Source organism: Gossypium hirsutum, chromosome D13, assembly GCF_007990345.1.
Source record: "Gossypium hirsutum isolate 1008001.06 chromosome D13, Gossypium_hirsutum_v2.1, whole genome shotgun sequence".
Lineage (NCBI taxonomy): Eukaryota > Viridiplantae > Streptophyta > Magnoliopsida > Malvales > Malvaceae > Gossypium > Gossypium hirsutum.
In genome coordinates, this window is record NC_053449.1 from 9245150 (window position 1) to 9261437 (window position 16288).

At 34.2% G+C, this 16288-nt stretch overlaps 1 long non-coding RNA gene across 1 annotated transcript; it reads left to right on the top strand.

Annotated features, from left to right (window-relative positions):
- Window positions 1-1152: 1152 nt before the first annotated feature.
- LOC107919036 (uncharacterized) lies at window positions 1153-2561 on the top strand. The gene is made up of 3 exons (XR_001690344.2): window positions 1153-1821; window positions 1939-2001; window positions 2084-2561. It is a non-coding gene; the product is annotated as an uncharacterized lncRNA (long non-coding RNA).
- Window positions 2562-16288: the final 13727 nt, after the last annotated feature.

Genomic DNA, 16288 nt, shown 5'->3' on the forward strand with positions numbered 1-16288 from the left:
CACAGGTCTAAGGCTAGTTCTTCTTGGAACTGAAATTCTCGACTAACAAACTTGAAACTCAAATATCTCAATCTTTACTCATTCCCATTGCCTATAATCGATTCCAAACATCTATCTATACATCTAAGAACAATTCCCAACCCCCAAACTACACAAAATTACACAGATTCATGATTATAAAATTTTGACATAAAATAGCCATTGTTCATGAAAACTCATTAAAACCTTAAAATCTATTAACGGAACTTTAGGGAAAGTTTAGAAACCTTTTAATTATATCAAAACAAGTTGAAAATCACTTTCAAACATTTTGTACAAAATCTCGAATTTCACCATTAACGACCTAATTTTTGGCTTTTATTTAAATATTTCGACTCAATAGATAAAAACTCAATTTAAAAGGCTAGATATCATTAAAAGCCAATAGGAAAATGAAACATTACCTTAGTTGACGAAGAATCAAACGTTTGATCGAAAATCTGAAAAACTTAAAAGTTAAACAATAGATAAAGCTATGATGTTTTTGATGGTTTTTATGGAATTCTAAAGAGGTTTAATGTTATGAGGATGAAAGAAATCAAAGAAATAAAGGTTGGGGATCAAAATTTGATGAATAGGGCTTTGGAAACACAATGGACGGCAAAACAAAAGGATGAGGAGAAACTAATGTGGGTTTTGTAAAGATGAAGGGGGAAAATAGGGTTTTTTAAAATTTTGGTATAATTGCTTTAAAACTACTCCTAAATTGAACCATTTTACAAAACAGTCCCTATTTTACAATTAAAGGTCCTTTTAGCATTATTTTCAAAAATTGATTTAATTTTTCAAAATCTATGATCGAAAATAATTTCAGGTTGCCACTATTCAGAATTTTCTGAACCTACTTCGAGTTAATATTCCCATTTTACCCTAAAAACTTCTAGACTTAATTTTGGAGTGTGATAGGCGATATTGTAAATATAAACATCAAATGGTTGGTAATATGTTTGTCTATGTGAAAGGCTTTTGTTTTCAAAACATCAAACTAGACTTTTATTTAAAAAACATACGAAATCCAAAAAATAAAAACACAGCCCAGCACAACTGCTAGCCTAGACCACAAAAAAAAACAACCAAATCATATAAAGTAATAATAACAAGCCTAGTCTAGTCAGATATGAATTGTCCCCCACTCTTGGTTCTCGATTCTTCATTTCCCTTGTTGTCGATTCCAGTTCCAAAATAAGCATAGCCTCCTCCCTTTTGAAACTTTTCATCGTCGCTGTCCTCTTCATCGATTCAAGACCTATTCAAGAAATCCTTCTAGTCTGGCTTGACCCTTTGTCTTCCAGTCCTCATCCAACGCACAACATATTCAAGCACAATCCCCACTAGGTAAACCTCATCCCCTCTTTTTAAACTTTCAGTTACTATTGTATGAGCTACCAAATCGTCATTCTTAGGATATGTCTGAACCAAATACCTTGAAAATTCCATTTGTTCTGCTGAATGTCTCTAATATACGCCCATATTACTGATTTATACGGGTCTTTCAACTGACATGTCTTTATTATTGTTAATACGTCGCCCTCGATTACCACTATCGCCAATCCCATGTTCACCCCCAATTGCACCGCCTGAGAACATGCAAGAGCCTCAGCTACAAACGAAGACGCTACATCCTTATGAAGGACCAATTTCGAGGCCAGAACCTCTCCTCTATCATTTCTGACTACCATTCCCAATCCCAATCTAAACTTTTGGGGGTCCTAAGCTGCATCAAAATTAATCTTGATGGTTGTATTGTTTGGAGGACTCCATTCAGTGGCTAAATATCCCTTTGTAAGTGTCATTTTTCCTAAACCATCTAATTCTCTAATATATCTGAAAATCAGCTCAGTTATCCCTCGTCCAAAATTTAGTTTTCCCTCAGGCATATGTTTATTCATTTTTGTCCAGGTTACCCATATTGCACAGCAAAACAAGCGACATTGGTTGATTGAACACCTCCTGAAAGCCCAGGTAAGCTATTCCCTACTGTCTAAATTAGGCATTGATACAAGCCATGCAAGATTTAAAATTTCTCATACTTCCAATGATATAGGGCACTCATGGAACACATGATCAAGACTCTCCACATCCCTCCCACATATGGGACACGGTGTATTCACCACTAGTCTTTTATAATTTAGATTAGTTAGAGTAGGCAAAAAGTTCCATGAAATTTTTCAGACTAATTTTTTGTATTGCAGATAGATTTAGACTCCAAAGTTTCCTGTAAAAAGTTTTGGAATCATTCTAAAAACCAATAGCATTAGGATCTGTATTACCTACTAATAGTAGTTTATATCCACTTCGATAGGGGTGTGCAAATTTCGGGTAAAATCGAATTAATTTCATTAACCAACCAAATTCGATTAATTGGTCGGTTGACCGAATTAATTCGATTGGGGGCCAGTTAATAATTTTTTGGAAGTTCGGTTAACTGTTAAATAAGTTAGAAATCGGTTAATTAACCGAAAGTTTTTATTTTTATACATATTTTACATATATTAAATTTAGTTAATTTCATTAATTCAGTTAATTTTTTATATGTTTTATACTTGTTTTAACAAAAAAAATATAAATTTTGGCTAATCGACCGAATTAACCAAAAAAGTTCTATTCAATTAATTTTTTTGAAAAAAATTTGGTTCGGTTAATGGTTAAATGTTTTAAAGAGTTGGTTAATTCGGTTAATGATAGTTCTGGTTGATTAATCGATTGAACACGCCTACACTTCGCACCGAGAATTCCCCAAAATGCTCTCCTTTCCACAATAGCATATCATCATGCCCCTCCTTAGCTAATAGGATTCGAAGAATTCTAGTCGCATCAATGTCCGCAAAGGTATCGTTAATGACATCTATTTTTCATACTCTAGAAGTATTATTTATTAGATCCGAGATTATTATTATATCAACATTATTGATATTGCTACTAACTTTGTAGTTTTCTGCCTTTGGCAACCACCTATCCTCAACAACTGAAATTCTATCACTAGTACCAACCCTCCAATATAGTCCATTTTGTAAAAAGGCCCCTCGTTGCCCACACGCTCTGCTAGGTATAAGAAGGTAGATTCCCTAATCTAGCTTTTAAAAAATCACAGTGCAACTAATATTTTGCTTTTAAAACACGAGATAACAAAGAATTTGGATAGGTATTAAGATGACACCCTTGTTTAGCTAACAAAGCCAAATTGAATTTAGTTAAACTTCTAAAACCCAAACCACCACTCTCTTTTAACTCGCACAACTAGTTCCACTCACACCAATGTATACCCCCTCCTACCATGTCCTTTTTGCCACCAAAACCTTGCCATTATGCTTTCTAACTCTCCACAGAGTGACTTAAGAAGTAAAAAGCATGTCATAAAATACGTCGGGATAGCTTCTAAGACATCTTTAATGAAAACCTCATTCCCTCATTGAGACAAAAATCTTGCACTCCAACTATATTTTTTTTCTTGAACCGGTCTTCTTTCACCTCCCCATTATATTTGGTAGCCCCAAGTACCTCTCTTGATCATTCGAATACCTAACCTCCAAAATTATCGAAACCAATTGCCTATCTCCTTTATAAGTATTTGAACTATATAAACAGTGGACTTCTTATAGTTAATGCATTGTCACGAACACACCTCGTATTCCCTTAAAATCTATTTTAGTGTCTAAGCCCTCTTATTGTCTGCTTCTCCAAATAGCACACAATCATCTACAAACAAAAAATGTGATATCTCTCCACCCTATTAGAGTATGATCGATATCTCTTATCTCACTTGTCGAGAATAGGTTTTGAAAATAAATTCAAGCGATCTTTTCCATTTCTTCCTCATCCATCGCCACCCTCCAATCCTCGTATTATAAACATCAAATTTTATTCATTCTTCTGTGTTGGGAAACATAGTTATGGAAAAAAAGTAGTGTTTTTGTCTCCCCAATCTCAACCAATTCGCTCTTGCTCTTTTCTCCCAATATATCTCATCCTTATCAATCTCTAAATTAAGTTGGATTTTAGTGTTAATAAGTTCACATTATTATTATCTCTTCCCTTATCCATAAAATTTTCTTGTTTTCTAGTCAAGTCCCTTAAGGCCCTCCCTTTTGCTTCTAACAGATCCCACCCATTTTCCTAAATCCTTCCTTAGACATTCCAACTTAGTATATATATCACCTGTAGTTGAATTCTAGATCAATTTCACCTCCCCTTCAAAAGACTCTTCCATTACCCACTATGCCTCGAATCGGAACCTTTTCAACCTCAACCTATGACCATCTTGCTCTGCATAAATGGGAAGAGGACATTGATCAGAAAAAGAGTGTCGTAGATGATGAATCACTGTACTTGGGAACATGTTCATTCATTTCATGTTTTCCCACCTCTATCCAATCGTTCTCTTTTTTTTGAAAGATTCCCCCTTTCCCAAATAAACCAAGCCCCATACTACATCCATTAATCGAGATTCTTCTAATACTCCTAAAAAGATCTTCATTCTCCTTTTTTTTTCTTTGGTACTTCCCTAACCTTCTCAAAAGAATACATGTTATCATTAAAATCCCTACACACTAACCAAGGTAAATCCTGAGAACCCCCTAGATTTTTCAGTAAATTCCACAAATCATCTCTACTACATGCATTTGGGGCCTCGTAGAAGCCAATAAACCTTTACTATTTTCTATCCTCAATCTTCTGGATTTCAATGTCTAGGTGATTCATTGAAAAAATTTTAAGATTGATTGTAATATTCCCCTTCCAAGCCATACATAGACCCTCTCATGATCCTTCAACTGAAACATCGATTCCATTAAAAAATCCATACCTCCTATGCACATTCTCCATTCGTCTATTACTTAATTTTGTCTTCATAAAGAAAACTACCTGGGGATTATACATCTTCAGCATATGTCAAAGTCTTTTTATAGCCTATGGACACCCCAAATCATGGATATTCCAACAAAATATTTTTATTGCGACCGGTCAGCTTACCCCTTGGCAGTCACCGATAGAAAATAAGCTCGCTCCAACGATAACTCCTCTCTAACCACTAGTGAATCTATCACCCTTAAAACATTATAGTTCCCAATATTCTTTCGAGGTCTTTTCTTTCCATCTCCACTTTCAATTGGACTCTCCTCCGAATCATGTTCCATATCTATCTGTCTCATTTCCTTTGACAATTCCCCATGCATCCTAGAAATATACCTTGAATCTCCTTCCAGGTTTAACTCCAAAATATGATTCGATCTCATCCATGACTCCTTCCTTACCCCTTCCCAAGAGCCCCTCCCCAAATCTGAATGTCTTAGTTACTCTCGCTCATCATCCCTTCTCCTTCCTCTCTTAGCCACACATTATTCATTGCGACAACTCTCCTAGACTACACCTTTAAAGATATATCCCAACCCATCTCTACCACTTCCAGGCCTTTGATCATTCTAACTGACAGAAAGAATCATTATGTCCTAAACAACCACAAAAAAAAAATAGAATAATGTCAACCTCCCATGCTTAAAGGTGGCATAAGTATGTTTTCCAAGTGAAAACATTATCTTCTTCTTCCGCTTCAAAGGTCGCCTAACATTCATCTAGACCTGTATATGTAATAAATTACTTAGACCCCTACTCAAACTCTTTGAGTCATATTCCAGGAACTTGCCAATGAAATCACCTAATTGCTTTGCGATAGACTCGGAGAATAATCCTAGAGGTAACTCATGCACTTGTACCCATAAAGTTGAAAGAACTAGTAGAACATTCATCGGGTCCTATCCATCCTTCAAACGATGAAACACTAAAAGATGATTATTAAAAGTCTAAAGTACCCTATTTATCACCAATTCAGTATCCATTTTATGAAAAAATCTAAACAGAAATCTCTTTTTCCCCATATATGTGATCTAAACCCCTCTCGAAAGATGCCATAGATTTGCCATAGTATTCATCATCGTTAGAAAGTGGATAATACTTACAGTGAGAAAACACCCAACCAAACAAAAATCATAAACCATGTTCTGTGAATCAGATTCAGATTCATTCTGTACGAGAAGAACCTCCTCCTTGCCATCCTCCAGAGATAAATTTTCCAAACCGTTCTCTATCACCAAAAAAACCAACACTCAGCTTAGTTTACCACCACCCTTAGAAGACCCACAAACCTATTGTCGCCAACAAACAAATTGTTAAAATTGTGTGACCCAAATTCTAAGAGATTGCTTGCAAGTCAAGTTAAACAAAAATATATTTTCTTTCTAGAAGATTTAGTATTTATTAGTATAATATATTTAGCATTTATTAGTATAGTTTATTTGACTTACTAATTTAGCCTATAAATAGGCTCCTTTACAATCTTAGAAAAAAAGAGACACCCATTAGATTAGAACTCATAACACATTCAGAAAATTTTGTGTTTACGTTTGAGGGTTCTTTGTTTTTCGGGTTTTCGGGGTTTAGTTTTTATCTCCATCTTTTGTACTCTTCATTCTTTTGCCATTATAGTAAAATTATCTTTGCCCGTGGTTTTTTATCCTCTTTTGAGGGGTTTTTCCACGTTAAATTTGTGTGTTCATCTTCTCAATTTCTTCTACTATTTTTACTTGTTCGTTGCTTAATCGGGACGATCCTAACAAGTGGTATCAGAGCTAGTTTAACTTTCATAGATCAGCCCGGTCAGAGATGGCAGCAACAAGGTTTGAAATTGAGAAGTTCGATGGTGAGACAAATTTCAATCTGTGGCAAGTTCGGATGATGGCAATTCTAGTTTAAAATGGCTTGAAAAAGGTTGTTACAGGGAAAAAGCCTGAGAATCTAAATCAAACAGAATGGGAAGAGCTTGATGAAAAGGCCTTGTCTGCAATCCAGTTGTGCCTCGCGAATACAGTATTGCAGGAGGTATTGATGGAGAAGACCTCATTCGCCTTGTGGAAAAGGTTAGAAACTCTTTATGCGACTAAGTCTCTGGCTAACCGTTTAGTGTTGAAACAACGTCTATTTACGTTTCGCATGAACGAAGGTGAGCTTCTTAAAGATCACATTAGTCAATTCATTACTCTTTTAAATGATTTAAAGAACGTTGAGGTTCATATTGACGATGAAGATCAAGCTATGCTATTATTGTGCTCTTTACCCTCTTCATACAAGTCTTTCAAGGAGACCCTGATTTATGGCAGAGACAAACTCTCGTTCGAAGATGTGAAGGGTCATTTGTTGAGTAGAGACAAACTCGACAATGAGTTTGATTTGAATAGCAAAGCAGATAGACAAGCTTCCGTTTTGGTAGCATCAAAGAAACGAGACAAAAGGTGTCGCTATTGCAAAAAGTTAGGTCACGTCAAAGCAGATTGTTATAAACTGCGAAATAAAAGAGCTGCTGAGAGTAACGAGGAAGATGTAGCTGGTGCTAATTTGGTCGATGAAGGTGGTGATGATTTCTTGTTAGTGTCAACGAGCGATAACTCCAAGCTTACGTTTGAGTGGATCCTAGATTCAGGATGTTATTTCCACATGTGTCCCAATAGAGAATGGTTCTCCACATACAGTTCAGTTGAAGGTGGAGTTGTGCACATGGGAAACGATTCATCTAGTAAAATAATCGGTATTAATACTGTTAAAATTAGGATACACGATGGGACGATTAGGACACTCTTAGATGTCAGGTATGTACTTGATTTACGAAAGAATCTCATCTCCTTGAGTATTTTAGACTTGAAATGATGCAGAATCAACATCGAGTCGAGCGACATTAAAGTATCTCGTGGAGCTCTCGTTTTGTTAAAAGGTAAAAGAACCGGCAGTCTTTATATTCTGGAAGGTTCTACAGTGACCGGTGAAATCGGACGTCCCTCGTCCATTACAGAGTCAAAGTCAACTCATTTGAAGCGGAGGCAACTTGGTCATAGGAGGGAAAAAGGTATGACCGTTTCGTTGAAGAGAGGTTCTCTTTTGGATGCAGGTTTTGAAAAGTTAGGACACTGTATTCGTGAAAATTAGACCCGGGTTAGTTTTGATTTGGCAGTGCACAAGTCGAAGGCTAGAAGTCTTTCAGCTTCTAAGCATAGATTCGACTCAGTTAATTCCCTGCATAGTTCAAGATAGGCCCGTGGCGGGTTTTGGCAAAGATGGCATTGAAAGAATTTGTGTCAAGGTGGAGATTGTTAGAATTGTGTGACCCAAATTCTAAGAGATTGCTTGCAAGTCAAGTTAAACAAAAATATATCTTCTTTCTAGAAGATTTAGTATTTATTAGTATAATATATTTAGCATTTATTAGTATAGTTTATTTGACTTACTAATTTAGCCTATAAATAGGCTCCTTTACAATCTTAGAAAAAAAGAGACACCCATTAGATTAGAACTCATAACACATTCAGAGAATTTTGTGTTTACGTTTGAGGGTTCTTTGTTTTTCGGGTTTTCGGGGTTTAGTTTTTATCTCCATCTTTTGTACTCTTCATTCTTTTGCCATTATAGTAAAATTATCTTTGCCCGTGGTTTTTTATCCTCTTTTGAGGGGTTTTTCCACGTTAAATTTGTGTGTTCATCTTCTCAGTTTCTTCTACTATTTTTACTTGTTCGTTGCTTAATCGGGACGATCCTAACACAAATCAATAAAGTTGAAACAGAAAATCTAAAAAACCAAAATGTGCTAGAGCAGTAGATAGAGGCGTGCTATAGTAGCAAACTTTTTTTTATTTCTGACATTCGAATGTGAATGGTGTTAAATGGCTTATTTTTGTATCAAAATAGAATCCTCGTCGGGATGACCATAACCCTCGTTGCAATGTCAGTTAACAGTTTGTGATGTCGTGACGTTGTGACGCCAAGTGGCTTGATGTCGAGACGTGGCATACTGAGTTGACGATGTCACGACATGGAAGTGGGGGATGTCATGACATCAACCTTGATTTTTTGAAAATTTGCAATCTCATCCTTGTTGAATCTTGAGTCGACTTTAGGGCTTACGAAAGCTCGAGAAAAGTTTTAAATTGTACTGATTGATGTAAATGATTGAAATTAATGATTTTTTTTACTTGAGTTATCTGTTAAATATTTGTAACTATTCTAGTTTATACCATAGCATTCTATAGCTCAATCTTAGCAATTGGGATGAGTAAGGGGTGTTACACAAGGTTTAAGGTTCAGGATTATGACATTAAATAATCAAAAATGAATATGGGATTACGTAACGCCCCTGTTTCATACAATTCATTCTCTATATGATCATGCTATATGAACAAAATCATTGTCCATAATGGTGTAGAAAATTAATTTTATTAATGTGTATTTTTGCATTGACCAATTTAATATTCCCAAATGTTTAAATTTAAATAAATGTGGATTGAGATATATTTTTTAAACCCTCATAATCTACTATATTATTTTGTAATAATAAAATTTATATTCACCACTCAAAAGTAGCTATTTATATACGTTTTACATATTTTAAGTTTTCTGTATGGAAAAAAAAGAAAGAGATCTTAAATATTAATTCTATATTACCAGTTAAAATTGAAAAATATTATATTTATCTTTGAATTGAAGTTTTCTGTACTTAATTTTTATTTATTTATATTTTGTATTGGTCTTTTATTGATCATTATTTTTAAATAATTTGAATTTTTTGAATTATTTACTCTAACAATTAATGTTGATAAATTTAGAACCCCAAACAATGTTTTTGCGGTTTATTATTATTATATATTTGTTTATCATATTATATAAATGTCAATTTTATTAATTTTTTATTTGTTCCTCTAATTTAATTATTTTACCTTACATTATTAGTATCATATATTTTCTTTTATTTGTGGTTTGCCAATTTCTGTATTTTCAAAGGAAAACCTTCTACAAGCTTATAGTAAGGGCAAAAAACTAATAAAAGCCAATTTTTTTAAAAATTTATTGAAATGGGTTTGGTAAATAATTAATTACCGGAATGACCCAATTCCCCTAAAGCGCGTCCACATCAGTGCGATGTTAGGGGACGTGGTAGGAAAACGCTTCCTAAAGGAAGCGTTTTGTCCACGTGGACAAAAAGTGCACCCTCAAGGACGAGTTTTCCTGCCACGTCAGCACTCCCTTGGGGACGCATTTTGTCCGCGTGTGAACACTAGCAACGGCTACTTTTTTAACAGTTGGTGACCCCCCAACGGTCAAAAAAAAATTACAAAACCCCCATTCATTTTTTTTCACAATTAAATCCTTTCTCTCAATTTCTCACTAATATTCTCTCAAATTCCTCTCAATTTCCTATTTAAAAAAGCTTTAATTTTTTAATTATTTTTAAAAAAGTTTTCAATTTTATTTTTTTGAAATTTTTTTAAATCGTAAGAATTTGATCGTGTTAGCAATGATCGGAGAATTAATTTGTCTTTTTGACAAGCACATATCCGTCGAACAAATGAAAATGGTAAGTGTTAAATTTAATTTTTAAATATTATTTAAGATCTTTTTTATTTATGCAATTTTAAATAATTTTTATTTTATTATTTGTTATAAAAGTCTATAGATGGGATATTGCAATGCTATATCCGTAATATGCATGGTCCTTCATCACCGTTGGTAGAGAATTACTTGCGGGAAGCGGGTTTTTGGCAGGTGGGGACGGTAGGCCGGGGATGCAAGTTGGACTCGAAACTCATCAGTGCGTTGATTGAGAGGTGGAGACCCGAGACGTACACATTCCATCTTTCATATAGAGCGTGTATTATCACTTTGGAAGATGTTAATTTGTAATTGGGATTGCCGGTGGACGGGTACGCAGTCACCGGGTCTGTTCAATTTGGTGATTGGGGAGCAGTATGCTACGAGCTTTTAGGTGTTATTCCGGAGAATATAACGGAGGTCGGATTGAGATGGGCTGGTTACGAGACACATTCCCGGAGCCGGATGATGATTCTACTGAACTAGAAAGAATCTGATATGTTCGGGCGTACATTCTTCAGATAATTGAAGGTTATCTGATGCCGGACTTGTCACTGAACCTTGTAAATCTAAGATTGCTGCTGAAACTCGTTGATTTTAGAGCAGCTAGTGAATTTAGTTAGGGGTCTGCCATTTTGGCCACATTGTACCGGGAGATGTGCGGGGCGACGCGACCGAATAAAGCGAAAATTGGAGGTTGCCTGTCACTACTACAGTCATGGGCACGGTTTTGCTTTCCATTTTTACATTATCGAGTGGACCACCCATATACATTCCCACTCATAACGACGATTTTACAATTATTACGTAGATGTAAAATATAATAGTATGCTAAAAATTTATATAATTAGGTGGAACCATTCGGCAAGTTATGCTCGATTACCTACCTCTCTTGAAGATATACGGCTTCTATTAGACCAATAGTTGGAAGCACAAGTAAGTATTAAATAAAATAGATATTTCCATCACGAGCTGGTCGATTGGTATTTAGTATTTAGTATTTAGTATTATGTATATAACTAATATTGCCATCATGTTCATATAGTTTCAATGGACACTATACGAGGATTCAACAATTCGGGCAGTAATTCCGGGTGAGTACTTCCAAAATCCAAATGCTTGGCATGTGAAAGTCGCATTGGTCAACTATGCGACCGTGGAGATGCATCAATCGGACAGAGTATTACCGCAATTTGGATTCCGACAACCGATCCCCGTGGCACTTAAGGTGTTGGATGATCATCACAAAATAGACCTACGGTAATTGCATACGGATTGGACGAGATTCTGGTGATACTATATCCAAATGTGGGAAGATCGGTATGATTATATACTTACTCGGGAACCAATCATCGTTCCAGAGTTAGCGTGCATGTCGGAATACATGTCATGGCTTAGGATCCATGGCAAGCCGTATTTACTGTCAGCAGAGGAGAGGCAGCGGCAATTGCATGTCCAAAGGGCAATATGTTGAATATTTTTATATTATTTCATTTAATAAAATAAGCTACTGTAGCAAAAGCGCGTCCACGTGGGAGCTTCTTTAAATTAACAAATAATTTAATTAAGTAACCCTAAACTCCAAACCCTAATTTATTTAAGTTTTTACTTAAAAACCCTAAACACTAAACCCTAATCTAATTTTTAAAAAAATTATAATTAATTTACTCAAGTAACCCTGAACCCTAATTTATTTGATTTTTCCTTAAAAACCCTTAACTCTAAACCCTAATCTAATTTTTTTTAAAAAAATTAATTAAATTACTCAAGTAACCCTAAACCTTAATTTAATTGATTTTTTCTTAAAAAATAATAAACACGAAACCTAATTCAATTTTGAAAAATTCATAATTAATTTAATTTACAAACCCTAAACCCTAATCCCTTATTTATTTAATTTTTTCCTGTAAAACCCTAAAGCTAAAAATACCAAAACCTTAACCTTAACCTTAAACCAATAACCCAAAACCCTAACCGTAGGACACACGGGTAAAACACATCCTTGAGGAAGCGTTTTGCCTACTTGGACATAAAGTGCCCCCTTAAGGGGACACACGGGCAAAACGCATCCTTGAGGAAGCGTTTTGCCTACTTGGACATAAAGTGCGCCCTTAAGGGAGTGATTTTTGTCCACGTAGGCAAAATACTTCCTTAAGGATGCGTTTTCCTGCTTCGTCATCTGACAACGCTCTGACGTGGATGCGCTTTCAGGGAAATAAGGTCATTTCGGTAAATAATTAATTATCGGGCCCATTTCGGTAAATTTTTTTAAAAATGGGCTTTTATATGTAATTTGTCCTTATAGTGAATCATTAATACATATTTAAAAGTTATTAATTTTAAATTTTTTATTTACAATTTTTTTAAAAAATATAAATGATATATTTTAATTGTAGATAAATTTTAGCCTAGATTTTTAAGTTGTAGCTTTAACATGTGTTTTCCTAGAATTAAAAAATAATTTAAATTTACAAAGAATATATTTCCAGTTTTTTTAAAACTTATTAATTATTAATTAAAAATATAAAATAATTATATTTAAATTAAAGATCAATTTAAATTTTCCAAAATATAATTAATGGTTTTATTTCATTGAATTTGTTAAAATTTTCATAAACTCATGAAACAATAAAAGTCCATAAAATATAATTAAAATTTTTATTAATTTCCTTTTTGATAAAAATATATGTTTAAACTAATTAAATTAAAATTTAAATCCAACAATGTGTATGAAATTTTCTAAATTTATCATAATATATATTAGGTACCTACGTGTTTGCCCAAAATAAAAATTTTAAATTCATACAATAGTTGCCCTAAACAATACCATACCTTTCTCTACATTAAGCATGCATTTATTATAAATTTAAAAAAGAAACTTATATTTCCAATGTATTGAAGCTAGACTTACCCTTTAGGCTTCCCGCAAAAAAAAAAGAATAAATAAATTAGAAAAAATATATAAATATGGTAATTAATGAAAATAAATAAAAGATTTGTTTATTTATAATGTATACACTACTTCATAATAAAATATATAGCTAATAATAATTATGAAGTATATCAACCACTACCTTGTTATATTTAAAAAAAATTATTCAGCACTACCTAATTAATATTAAAAATTTTAAAACATTATTATAGACTTTTTCACTACCTTATTAATATTAAAAATTTTAAAACATTATTATAGACTTTTTTTTTTGCACAACAAGAACACACTAGATTACATTACATTGAAACGAATACAAAGACCATCTACTATATCTAAATGGAATACTTTTAAGTCCTCTCTTGACAGACTATCATAAATCTGTAAACCTTCCCCATTAAATGACATTTTGACTAGACAATCAGCAATTCGGTTATTCTCTCTAGAGATATGTCACAAAATCCAATGATCTTCATGTACTAGAATTTGATGAATCCGTTTGATCAAAGCAAAATTTGAAACTACCAAAGAACTATCTTGGATACCTTTAATCACCTACAAACTGTCAGAATGGATCACTACTTTGCTGTAATTGTGCTGTTGGAGAAGGACCAAACCATCCAAGGTACCCCATAATTCAGTATAAAAAAAACCGAACATTTCCCCAAATGCCTGTTATACTTGAGGATCTATTCCCCATTTCTATTTTGTAACACTTCACCGACCCCACTGAATCCTGAATCCAGTTTTATCGCTCTGTCGGTATTTAAATGAACCCAATTTCCTAAAAAAGACTGACTAGAACTGTCCTCATGCTGCCTGATTCAAAAATCCTTATGAACTAACAAGTACTATTTCGCCCAACTGTACAAGACTTTAGCAATCTCAAAGGAGTTCCAAGATACATCTTGGAAAATAAAGAGATTCCTATTTTTTCAAATGCGCCAAGCAAGCAAACCAAAAAAACAAGGCTAGTTAACCCTTTCTATTTTCAACATTGAAAGGTTCTGCAAATTCGATACAAGCCAGTCATGAAGATTGGTCGAGAAAAATGCACCATGATGAGATGCTAGGATGACCTATGTCCAAACTTCCTTTGCAGCTGAACAGTCCCTAAGCACATGTAAGATATCTCCCATAGGATCACCACAAATTAAGCAAGAGCTATCATGGCCAACACCTCTTCTCACATGCTCAACATTAGTAAGCAAACGATGTTTGAAAACTAATCACAGGAAAAATCTTACCCTTTGGGGCCCTTGAAACTTCCACGCCATTTTCCACTTCGTATTCCTAAGGGACCAAGTGTAACACCTCTAACCCGTGTTCGTCATCGGTTTAGGGTTACAGAGCGTTATTATACAAAATAGAACCTTTAACTTTAAATTCGAACAAATAATTCAAATTAAGTATAATTACCAATAATTCATTCTAATCATAGCAAACATATTTATTTAGGCCTTAAATCAAACTTTCGGGGCCCTAAAAACAACTTAAAAGCAATTAGGGATCAGAATGAATTAGAACATAAATTTTAGGAAAAACTTGAAAATTTTGAAAATAGGGGTCACACGGCTATGTGGCCAGGCCGTGTGACACAGGCCAGCTCGTGTGGCTAAAAACATAGACGTGTGTCTAACACACACGCCCGTGTGGCTAATTCACACGCCTGTGTTCCCAAACGATGTAACTCATTGAATAGGGCCACATAGCCATGTCGTAGGTCGTGCCTCAAATCGTGTGAAGCCTACACCTGTAACTTAAAAAGACACACAGCTGTGCAAACAGACCGTGTGTGACACATGGCTATGTGACATCCCGTGTCTCAGGCCATATATACCAAAATGTACCTTAAAAATCAAGTTTACCAAAAATGTTTTCTTAGGCCACAAGTATAACATTAGCCAACTCTTAGATCCACTCAATAATTCACTAAAATAAGACCAAAATCATGCCAAAATCACACATACACAACCTATTTCCATCAACCGACCAGTGTACCCTCATTAGTACTACATGTAAATATTCAAATAAACTCAAACTCAATGCCATAATTTCATATTTTAAACTTACCTCACACATCTACCATATAACCACTTCATTTACACTTCAATGAACCAAAAGCCATCTAAATCACAAGGCATTCACAAGTGACCAAAACTCATGTTTACATATACATTTATAAGCCAATATCAAGGCATATAGGCAAGTAAACTTAAACTATATCACATTGGTAATTAGCATAAAATAAACTCCTATTACATGCCATTTATAACCAATAACTAAAACAACCAAAACTACCAAAATAACGTATGGTTAGTGTGATGGTGCTTGTCGAAACTACTTTTTGAAAACAAAAATTAGTTATCGACTTATTAAAAATGAAAATTGGAGTCGCCACCAATCTTTTATTTAGGTGTGATCGGACCACCTCATAATTTAATCGTTTTAACAAAAGTTTAAATTTACTAAAATGATAATTTTTGGTCTACAAAATCCAGAAAATGGGTTCCGGAGTCGGTTACGCACGAGGAAGGATTAGCACCCTCGATACGCCCAAAATTGGTACCTAGTTGATTAATTAATGTCTTAAGGCCGAATATTAAAAACTTAAAAAGATTAAAAATACGACTCCTTTGAAACTTGTATAAATTAAAATGTGTGTTGAAGTCTTCTTATTTTAGGAGACAAACTGTCACAAACAACAAGTTAAGATGTGCTATTTCTCGTTCTTGAAAATGAGTTTGTCTTTATATATATATTAAAAACTCATGTAGTGAAGTTTAAAGAGGATATTCAATTGTTTAAGACAGATGAAAAATCACGGCCCAATACATTAGGGCACAATTTCTCAAAATTTCAAACATTGAATATTGTTTTTTATTTTTTGGAAAATTCTCGTCTCGAGAAATCAAC